The following is a 12,016-nucleotide window of genomic DNA, read 5'->3' as shown; positions in this document are numbered from 1 at the left end:
TGTGTGTGTGTGTGTGTGTGTGTGTGTGTGTGGTACATGGGGGGTTGAAAGGGGTTTGAAATGGTCTGGTTGAAGGGTAGACAAGGGAGAAAGAAACCAGCAAAGAGAAAGAAAGTGGCAGAGGATTGAAAACGTCAAAGAGAGATAGAAGTGAGAAAGAAAGCAGACGGATCACGGAGACAGAGAAGCAAAGGCAGCAGAGCCTCCGATGATTAAGTGTGAGACACTCAAATCCCCCACGGACAGCCTTTATTGTTGTCCCACCCTCAACAGAAACTTCTCCATGATGAAAAGAGCACAAAGTCTAATGGTAACTTCACTAAAACAACATTACCAAACGTGTTTGCTTTCCATTATCACATTTTAAAGATTTTCTAAAAGCTAATCTATGGGTTAGATACAAAAACTTAAAAGGGCAATAGGTTTTCTTCAATGGAAATACAATTGCTTTGACATCATTCGCTGCTGACAGACACTTGAGTTTCCTGGCCTCCCAATTTGATTACAGTCCACTTACAAAAGGATTCAGTGCAATTTAAGACGCATCCTGATGCTTTCCAGAGTCTTGCACTTCACAATTGCTATATAAACACACAGTTACTCCTTTATGAGTAAATACAAGGAGCCATGTTTTAATTCAAGACTCTTAAATATAAAAAGCTGCACCCGTTTCAGTTTTAATGTCTCGGCGGACACCCTTGTGCTGTCCACATCTTATATATAAGTCAGTTTGCACAGAAGTCCACATATCACATAAAATAGCTGCTTGACTAACTTTTCTCCCCAAGTCCTTTACTCTGGCTTTTTGTGTTGCTGTAAAGTGCAGGAGCGACCATGTCCGTGCGTTAATGTCAGCAATGGGAGCTTACGCTGGGGCTGCAAGGTCTTTAACAGCTGGTCACACGCTGGATTTTCTACAACTGAATGAATCTACAGACCCTTCACTATGAAAGTGATACTCTTCTCTCTCCGAGTTTCAGGACAAAGTTGACTGCGCTGCGCTGGCTGAGCCCTGTGTTTTTATCTAGCCTGTGCTTTACCAAGAGTTCATAAAACACAAAGTGTGCCCAGATGTTTTGAAACAGTACGTGCAGTTTTTCCATCACTTACCAATGAGCTGACTTCTTCTGTAAAATCATCCAACATATAACTGTCAGTAGCACGGCATTTAACAAGCAGCTACTATGCTTAGTGTGGGAAAAGCCGAACTCATGCCTTCACCTTTTGGGCTACATACCAGAAGAACAACAATGCACAGATATGGGAGACCATATGATGAGCTGACATTTCCTAAGGTTACCCGAACAAGACATCCCCTATTCAACAGGCCTTTTGCTTTAAGTAAAGCCGCACCATCTACTTTTCATTGAGCACAAATATAGTTTCAGAGAACCACAGGTCACGCATAGGTTTAGAAATATTATAATTGACTTTAAAACGGCCAATATAAAAACACAACTGTTGCTTGTTTCCCCATAGTCCTGTGTGGTATTCAAAAATAGTCTGTGCTATTAGTCTCAAAGTCAGACTCACATGATTGTCTGAGAACTTAATACACGACAGAGTCAAGAGGAAAGGCACGGTGAAGTGTGTTTTAAATGGGGCTCTTCAGAATAAAAGCACTACTTGTTGTAGTGCTGGATTCAAGTGAATGTAGAAATATTCAATTACCATTTTGGCTCAAAATTTCTACCGCAGGGGGAAATTTGAATTACGTTTGAAAGGAGGCCCGATGAAGGAAAATGCTGGTTCTGATACACGAGAGACAAAACAGGTGAAAAATGGGGGAAAGCAGCAGGTTTTGCCGTGGGGGATCCTGGTGTGTTATTCCAGTCTCCTCCGGTGCCAGCACGAGCTTTCTCTGACCCCTCTACCGTACACACTCACACTCACAATGGGTGTGCAAAAACAGACGTACACACTCTCCCTGACCCCTCCCCGACCCGCTGGCTGCCCTTTGGCCCTCCGTGCTGTAGCGTTGACCAAACATACCCCTAACCCCACTGAGATCACAATACGGCACTGTGGCGCCACGACCCACACAATGCTGCAAGGCTGCAGAGAGACGGAGGAGCTGGACGAGAAAGGAAGTGAGAGAAAGCACTGGGAGAGAAGGGGAAACATGTGAGGTCACACTCAAAGAGAAACAAAAAAGAAATCTCAAATGCCTACTAGGAATGGGTGATATTTTACCGTTCACGATAAACCGTCAAAAATATTCCCCACGGTAAGAATTTGTCATCTCGCGGTAAAAATGATAAATTGAGGAAATGAGCCAGAAAGAAAGAAAGAAATGAGCCTGAAAGAAAGAAAGAAAGAAAGAAAGAAAGAAAGAAAGAAAGAAAGAAAGAAAGAAAGAAATGAGCCTGAAGGAAGGAAGGAAGGAAGGAAGGAAGGAAGGAAGGAAGGAAAGAAAGAAATGAGCCTGAAGGAAGGAAGGAAGGAAGGAAGGAAGGAAGGAAGGAAGGAAGGAAAGAAAGAAATGAGCCTGAAAGAAAGAAATGAGCCTGAAAGAAAGAAAGAAAGAAAGAAATGAGCCTGAAAGAAAGAAAGAAGGAAAGAAATGAGCCTGAAAGAAGGAAAGAAAGAAAGAAAGAAAGAAAGAAAGAAAGAAAGAAAGAAAGAAGGAAAGAAATGAGCCTGAAAGAAAGAAAGAAAGAAATTAGCCTGAAGTAAAGAAAGAAAGAAAGAAAGAAATTAGCCTGAAGGAAAGAAAGAAAGAAATGAGCCTGAAAGAAAGAAAGAAAGAAAGAAAGAAAGAAAGAAAGAAAGAAATTAGCCTGAAGGAAAGAAAGAAAGAAATGAGCCTGAAAGAAAGAAAGAAAGAAAGAAAGAAAGAAAGAAAGAAAGAAAGAAAGAAAGAAAGAAAGAAAGAAAGAAAGAAAGAAAGAAAAAGTATTTTTTTTATCGTCATTTTTATCGTTATCGGGATAAATGCCAGAAATTATCGTGATACATTTTTTAGTCCATACCGCCCATCCCTAATGCCTACAAACATAAGAATGGTACAGGGACAATAAATCTTAATACACTGCATGATTTGGTGTTGAATGAAGGTAAGTGGAAGTGGACAAGCAAAAAGGGGGACGGAGGAGGAAAGTGCATTCTACTTTTCTACTCCTACCTGGCTTATGACAAAATCTTATCTTTACTTCTATATTTTGGAGTTAAAGTAAGTTTTTTTGCTATATACATGCATTTAGACATTTATACATTTTGAAAACTGTAAACAACAAAACTCATGACACATGAAGGTATTAAAATACCAAATATTTAGGATACATCAATTCTGCAGCTTCAAAACCATCAGTCTTTCTTTCCCTCCTAAAGTTGAAAGGGTTAGCGTCAGTTTATCTTTGTCTATCTCTTTTCACAATGCCTTCTCCAACAATCTTATCTTCTCCTGTTGCTTTTCTTTCTGCTGCACCCCCTCTGCAAACATCACATCCTAATGTCACTGCAACATGCTGTCAACCCCCGCAGAGAGCGTCCAGACAGCCCCATTAATACCCCACCATTAGCAAAGTCAAAGCAAACATTGACTTTATCTAAATGGTGCCTAATTGGCTCTAACATTAACAGGCCCCATAAAACTGACTTACAGAACAGCGGTTGCAAAAAAAAAAAAGGGGGTTGCAGGGACTACTTCTTGAGTCTGTTTCCTTCGAATAGGTTGACATCGGTGCCTTTTATATTTTTAGCTTTGAGACGTACATCTTACGGAAAACAGGTTCGAAGAGCTCATAAAAAGGAAAATTTGAATATTTAACTGAAGACTGAGTAGAAAAAGTGTCACGCAGAGCATTATAGGTCTGTCCTCTCTGAGTGACAAATGACATCTCTTGACATCATGAATTCTTTGGCAGCTTCACTCCAAACATTCAACGAGGCAAAATTTGGCTCCAACATCAGGATTTAACGAGAGGAACTAAAATAGTCCTTTGGATCCCTCCTCCATTTGTTCATTAATCACCACATTATCAACAAAGACAAGCTACAAGACAAAGACAAGCATTTCCCCTCTCAATAAGAAGACAAAAACACCTGAAAATTGAAAATCAAAGCCTGAAACCAAAGGAAACTAAGATTTAGGACATTGTCATAAGACACACATTGTCCTCAGAAAAACACTGAAACTGTAGCAATGTCATATAATCAAGCAACAGCCTTAAAAGTTGCAACTAGTCAAACTCTGTGATAGAGAGTATTCATTGTTTTTCCTGCTCCTGGCTGACACACCACAAGAACAACATTGTGCAAGTGTGGTAGGCCATATGGTGAGCCATAAATTTCTTAAGCTTACCCAAACAACACACCCCACATTTAGCAGGCCTTTCAGTTTTATTCAAGCCGTACTATCCAGACCTCGGTGAAAGACACTCGGTGATAAAAATAGTGCAAACATGAACTTGATATTGCAGGCTACAGAGAAAACAGAATATGATTTTAAACAAATGACTATAGTTGCCTGACTGTGCTACTGTAGTTTGTGTTTGGGAAGCAGAGACCGTCTCTGCCCTTAAGATTAAGCTTGAAAACTCCTTTTTTGGTAAAGCTTATGGTAAAGAATGGCTCAGGTGCCTTGAAACATCTCAGTTATGTTGCTAAAAGCGTAGACTGCTGGGGCACCTGAGATTCACCTCTCCCCACTCTGTCTTCTCTACTTCAACTCTATTAATGCCACCATTGCTGCTGTCATTAACCTATGTCCCTTCTTCCCAGCAGGTGTTCCTGATCTGTTGTTGTTGTTCTCTCGTCTTTCCTGTCCTCTCAACCCCCAACCGGTCGAGGCAGATGGCCGCCCTTCCTGACTCTGATTCTGTCATAGGTTCCTTCCTGTTAAAGTGCAGTTTTTTCTTCCCACAGTCGCCTGATGCTTGCTCACGACGGGAGATTATATTGAAGGAAACTCTGTTGGCTTTCTTAGGGAAGCATTCATTATCATAGTATTGTATTGGTTTTGTGTTAATTGAACGGCTTTGGAACGGGTTGACCTGTAGTTTTATGGAGCCTTGAGATGACATTTGAGACTATTAATAACATAAAATATACTATTTTGGTTTTACTTTTATTATGCTTTTGTTTTGCAATGGACACAGCAGAGGAGTTTCATTTACTGTAATTTTCATTAATTGTATTTACCCAACAGTGGGAGCCAGCAGTGGGTCAGCGGTTTCTCCAACCAGAAGGTCAGGAGATTGAACCACAAATGCCTTTGGGAGCAGACTGAACCCCACTTTGGCCCAATATTCTCGTTACGGTATGATTGTAGAAACAAAAGTACCTCTGTTAGAGTGCAAATATGATAAGTGCCATGGGACGGGGTGAATGAATGAAAGACAAACCCATAAAAGCTTTTAGTTATGTACATTTGTACAAGAGGCAAACCGTCTGTGGTTTACACTAGTTTACATCAAGAGACGAGATGTTTTCCTCCTTTTCTCCTTCCACCAATCTTTAAAGCAGTGAAGTCTTTCCACCACCAACATGTTGTTTCTTTACAAATCAGTTGAAACATAAAATTGATCACATTTGCTGAAGATTAATGCCTTTTCAATCACTGATGACATCCTGCTTGGCGAGCCAAGTCTTAATTGTGAATTTAAAAAAAAGCAGAAAACTAAAGTTACTGTCATCTGTGCACATGTTCACAAATTTTCCATTTCTATCTATTTTGCAGAGGGGCCAGACTTTTCACCGGGACGTTAAGAGAGAAAGCCAAATTCAAACATGCGGTAGTCTTCCTGGGAGAGTTTATGTTAAGAGAAGCCAAGAGGTTTTCCTAAACAAACTATTTTCACTGTCGAAATAATCTAAAAAGCACTGGGGTGCACTGGAAACTAATGTTGGATAAATGAAGATACAGTCATACGTGTATTTCCATGACCACAGATAAAAACTCTTGCCAGTTTAAACTGGTATGAAACACGACATCTAATAAAGTTCATGTCCTTTTCAGATCTATTAAAAAAAGTTGTGACCGAGAATACTTATCACAGGTTCATGTGTCAGAGTGACTTTGCAAACAGAATCGGTGCTTTGTTGGACAAACACGACATTTGCAAATTATTTACCAGGACAACTATTTTCTCCTTAATTATGAGATAAATCAACTGAGCCTTTCATGATCATTCAGATTTATTTATTTATTTATCCCACTACATGTAAAAAAAAAAAAAAAAAAAAACATGCACAAATGCAAATTCATCATTTGATGCTAATTTATGTCCAAATTCACTGGGTGATAATTAAAATGTAACATGCTTGTTTCTTACTGCGTATTTATTGATTTATTTCTTTTTTTAACAGCTTTTTCCCCTGCTAGTCTTCTTGCTTGAACCTCTTTACCTCGGTCCACTTTACCTAGCCTCCGTTGTCTCCTAAGTGTCATGTTTACAGGCCAGTTAGAGAGCTAATTACATTCCTCTGTAATGAGTAAGTCTGAATTAGGCTGTCTAAGTGCTTGTGGGCTGAGTCTGTGTGAATCCCCGTCTTCATGCTCACATGTGTTAAGTCTTATTTATGGTGTCTCCTATTTGTATACATTTCCAGCATCTGTGTATGTCAATGTTTACATTCTGCATTTTCTGCCTGTCGTTGCTTGCGGTGATGATGAGGCGCTCTCTTTTTTTTCTGGCAGCTTCCAGGGAATGAAGACGCATTTTTTATTGTGTTTGTGGCTCCTTCCACAGCAACAGATGAACCCTCTCATCTCTGTGTCTGTTCCCCTCCCTCTTCAGCCAGATGGTGGGTGGTCTATATGGTCCACCCACCTGAAAAATGTCACACTTTAGACAGACTGGTGCACTGGGAAACATACAGAGAAAAACCAGTCTGCACGTGTCATTTATTCTTTCTTTTGCGTATCATTTGGCGAGTGTGTGGAAGACAAAGATAAGCCAGACAGGATAATTCTTTAAGCATGCTTAAGGCTGAGGGGGGAGTTGGATGATTGTAGTAACTATGGAAATATTATAATTCAGCAACCACTGGGTTTCACGGTACCTGCGCTGCCTTGGCAGTGCTGCTGCCCACTGACGTTGAGCTGGGGGAACTGGATTGTGGCTCTGAGGTGTTGCGGTGGAAGTGTTGCTTTTGTCACAAGTTGGGGAAAGTTTGACTTTTCCTGCGCCAATGCAAGTGTCAGCCAATCAAACTGCAAACACACAGCTGGCGCTAACTAATGCAATCATACATGGGAGTGAGACTTTTTCAAAGCACGCAGCACACTTGTGCACCGAGCGGGAAGAAATTTGATTGGTTGTTTTTTAGTATGAGAGTGGCACGGCAGAAACACCACCAACGATCCTGCACGAGTTGGATACACAGAGACAGTTTATTTAGTGAAACTGTTTAAAGGCCAAACAATCCACCTACCAGCACTAGTCAAGTTCTAAAGCCTGAATTATGGTTCTGCGTCAAACCAACGCAGAGCACACGCTGTCATCGTGACGCCGTCACCGCGAACCCTTCGACTTCTCCGTCACTCCATTTGTGTGCAGTGCAGTACCCCCCGGGACCGCTAATTCGTGATCTTTTCCTGAATGGTTTATCCGACTTTTTCCAGTCACAGTGAATCAAAGAGATAAGGACAACTATTGTGCAAAAAAACAAAACAAATACACAAAGAAAAGAGCGCTGAAAGTTCACGACTGCTTCAAACCGGAAACCGAAAATGCGTTGCTACCAAGCAAACCAATCACGCGTAGTTACAATTTTCGGGAGGTACGCGTCAGTGACGGCGTGTGGTCTGCGTCGACGCACACCACACGCCGTAGGCACGTTGTTTTGACGCAGAACCATAACTCAAGCTTCCCTCCACAAGAAGTCCACCAACAGTCAGTGGCATCTAGCTTTTGCTCTCGATAGCAGATGATGCAAACTGTGCTTCCAGGTCGAGGATCCCAGCACAGTTTCAGGAGTTCATTATAGTGAAGGTTGTTCCAGCTGTTTCTGACAGCATGAGAACGTCAGAAATGGGTTGGCGTGCTCAATTTTGAATATTTTTCAGCGCGATAGAACCACCACCATCACAGATCCATCATGGAGGTCTGTATACGGCTACACTGATATTTAGTCACAAACTATGTCTGTCTCTGTTCAAGCAGAACAGGATGGTGTTCAGTCAGCAGGGAATTTGCAAACAACAACAAGAAACACAAAGAAAGTTTAAAGACAAAGAGTGGTCAAAGACTGGAAGTTTACTGTCTGCACATAAATGCCTGCAACAAAGTTTTTTTCTTTCTTGTCCTTGCTATAGCAACGTATTTCTCAAATATTGCAGTCAACCATGTAATGAGAGTCAGAAAAACAAACAAGTGGGCGTATTTCCTGAATTAATGAACTTCAGCTTCAGCCTCGTACTGTAAAAGATATTTGAAGATGAGATTGAGTGTTCCCTCCGTCCCGAGCTGCAGGTAGCTCCGAGTGCACTGGTTCTGACCCCGACAATCAAGCTCAATGCTGTTCAGGGAACAGAGGAGACAGCTAATCTCTCAGCTGCTCAGTCTCATGCCCAACTACACACACATGTACACACAAAAGGCCCATACACCGGTTCACACTGCAGCTCAGGAACTCTACGCCGTAGCATCTTCATCTCTGTCTTTGGGCTTATCTGTTTGTCTCTACATTCGTCTTCCACTCTTCTTGTCATATTTCCATCTTAAATTTACCTTCATCTGCTTCTGTTTGCCAGTTAAAGTGAATATTTAAGCCTTTCGTGGCATCGGGGAAAAATACCTTGGGCTAATATTTATTTCTACCTTTAAACTACAAGACTTCTCTGGTTTATTTTAGAGCAAATATGTACAGACACCAATCCATCCTTCAGTTTTGGTTTCCAGATATTCACTTTACTTGTCTCTTTCTCTTGCTAGTATCTTATGATAAGTCTTGCAACATTTATATGTCAGAACAGTCTCATAATTTAGCCTCCACGTGGCCACAGACGCGGCGGTCGATGGCAGCCACGGACGTCACCCGCAGTCACGCCTCCGTGTACTCTAACATGAAGACAACATGCCGTCGACCCCAGCTGTTTGGCAACACTTTAAATTAAGCCATGACAAGACAAAAGGCAGTCTGCCAAACATGCCGTTTCAATTCGGCCTTCCATGTCGGAACGACAGCCACTCCAAAAATCCACCGCCGAGGCTGAAGCGAGCAGCTAGCTGCTAGCACGCTTCGCTGGCACGGCTGCAGTCACCACGACAAAGATGTGGTTTTGAATTTGTAATATTGCACATGACATACACTGGACTCTTATTGGTTTTTGATTGATTGAAAATGTAAAGGCAGTGGTTACAACTAACTTTTGTGGCACTTTGGAGTCCAAATCCAAATCCACTGTGTACATTTGCATTCATCTCTATTGAAACACTTTACACATGATGGCAAATAATATATTATATGCAGATGTTAATGTAACAAATTCATAATACTGTAACCTGCTGCCATGCATGACAGACGCTCTGGATATTTATTGTACTTTCATACTAGACCCAGAGCTCATAAACTGGTATCTGGGCCAACCCTACATATGTGAAGGCACTATTAAGGCTGACTTCCCAGATTTATACAATAGCTCGTATTGACTGAAACTGAATCTCGTCTGGAAGTGCATGACAAGTCAGCCCAAGTTTTCCGTTTTAAATGCCCCTCTGTGTCCTATGGCATCTAACTCATAATTGCTCATTGTTCACACAGTTGCCCCGAGTAACACACCTCCGGTATGCTTATTACACTTGGATATTTCTGTGGCCGCAAATAAATATGCATCACTATATCACTTCCTGAAGCCCAGTGTAAAAATACAACAAACTATCCAGTGAAAGAATTTGATTTTCAATCATTCTTCTTAAATTCATGAGCTCTTTCATTAAATGTAGAACTTTAGCACCTGAAATTGCAATCGTGTGTTCATCTTGCTTTGTATCGATAACACACCAAAACAACTAGTATTCTTTCAGTTGGTGATTTTGTTACAGTTACATACAGTTACACAATGATTTTTAGTTGCCAAGCCAGCAGCACGTTTAACTACTCGTTAAAAAAAAAGAAAATTAAAAACTGCTTTAATTGAATAGAGAAAATATCCACATTTTCCTCTCTCTTGGCTCAAATTGGCCCTACTGAGAGACTGAGTCACAGCTCGTGCCGCCCTCCATTTTCTGAGGGTCTCAACAGTTTGAGGCATGTTCTTTATAAGCCACTGGAAATGTGTTTTTTTCTTGCATTAACAACTATTCCTGAGGCACTACTCCCTTCCCTCCTGGAGCTGCTCAGTGGAAACCAGTAGGTCTCCCCGAGAGCAGCTTTACGACTTCCAGAAAAGCTGAAGTCATATTTCTCCAACATGGTTTTTGCTACGATGGAGCTTAGCAACACTCAGTCACATATCTAGAGACACTTTATTTAAATTCTTTATATTTGTTAAGACAAAGACTAATCTTCTATGATGTTCAATAGCTTTGATGTGAGTTGTGGTGTAACTACACAGTCTACGTGATTAGTCGATGTCAGGAGACATCAGGAGACATAGGGTCCGCCTGGGTCGATATTGGTTGACTCGGCCAGCAAGTTTTGACATTTTCAGCCTGAAAAATCCATGAAGAACCATACTGCAGGGATTTGTTAGACTTAAAATGACAAAACAGTACAAATTGGGAGATTCTTATTCTTTTTCTTTACATTTGCAACTTGCATCATGATCCCTCCTGCTCTTTTGACTTCTACACTGATCTATTTCTATACTAAGCAATGCAAATAAGAAAACCGCAAAGACAAAATCTAGACGAAGAGAAAAAACAAACTTCTTTAAAATTAGCAGACGAAAAAAGTCATTTCCACAACCTCATTTTACAGCAGCTGTCCAGCAACTCAAGTTTATCCAATGATGTAAAAAACCCTTGAACCTAATTTTTCTAATGTCTGTATAATAGCATTTTGTTCCTTCTGTCCTCTTCATGCTCTCCTGGCCTTTCTCTCAAACCCCCTTCTATAATCTGTTTCCTTCCTTCTTACATTCTGACTTCCTTAACTGATGCCCCTGTTTCTTTCTTCCTCTTCACAATGCCCTTCTGTATTTTCATCTTCCACATTCACACCGGTTTTTACTCCTGCACCCCCCCCCCCCACCCAGCCACACACATGCACCTTTTTTTTATTCCCTCACCCTCTGTTTCTTCTTTCCTCTATTCCCCCTCACTCTTGCCTCCTGTCCCTGCTGCCTGCCCGGCTCTCCCTGACACACTGCAGGCAGTGAGGGGGAGGAAATGCTGTGGCATTGTACAGCAAACATCCCTAATAGGCTAATCTAATCTCATCTCTTTGCGGTCTATGGTCCTGTGTTTACTTTTTGCCCCGTGTCTGCACGCCGGGTCTGCCTTGCCTCGCTGAAGGCAGCTTTGTTACTGCTGAAATCTCATCGTCGGTGTGATCTCAGGAACCGGCGCCAACTCTACAACTGTCTGCTCATAAAGCCCGCAGGCAGGGGATCGCTCTCATCTATCTACCACTTGTGTAGCTGCTGTGTTTTCTTGTCTTTTCTTCTTTTTTTTTTTTAATGTTTAGTTTTGAGGAAAAGAGCTGCTGTTCTGTAGCTGACCCTGCGGACTGACCTCCCTGTGGGGATGCACGGTTCAATTTTTGGAGATGAAATTTTACTCTGCTGCCAGCGTAGCAGTATAGTGGGGAGGGGTGGAAACGTGACATTATAGGGGGGGCTGTACATGAGTTCATCTATGAATTGCTTATGTGTGTGCAAGAATACCTGCTAGTCAAATATTCACTGCCAATCCTTTGCTCATTAATAAAGTCCTTTTCACCTACCGGCGAGGATTTGTGCAAAATTCCACGATATCAAAGAACGAATGTTAGGACATGATGCAGGATAAGAGGGATGTTTTGACATGGAAAGCTTTTCAACACACCGAGACGTTTAAAATCATAAAAAGATGTACAAAAACAGACATGTGAAGAGCATCAAGGGGGTAGGAGTTATCTTACTTTGAAA

At 41.4% G+C, this 12,016-nt stretch overlaps 1 protein-coding gene across 1 annotated transcript in view; it reads right to left on the bottom strand.

The window, feature by feature from the left end:
* Positions 1 to 12,016, bottom strand: part of fgfrl1a (fibroblast growth factor receptor like 1a) — an 87,978-nt gene that overhangs the window by 74,255 nt on the left and 1,707 nt on the right. The window lies entirely within an intron of this gene.

This window comes from Cololabis saira, chromosome 7 (assembly GCF_033807715.1).
Source record: "Cololabis saira isolate AMF1-May2022 chromosome 7, fColSai1.1, whole genome shotgun sequence".
Classification (NCBI taxonomy): Eukaryota; Metazoa; Chordata; class Actinopteri; order Beloniformes; family Belonidae; genus Cololabis; species Cololabis saira.
Note: the sequence above shows the minus strand (reverse complement) of the source record. Positions and strands in the feature narration are given on the sequence as shown.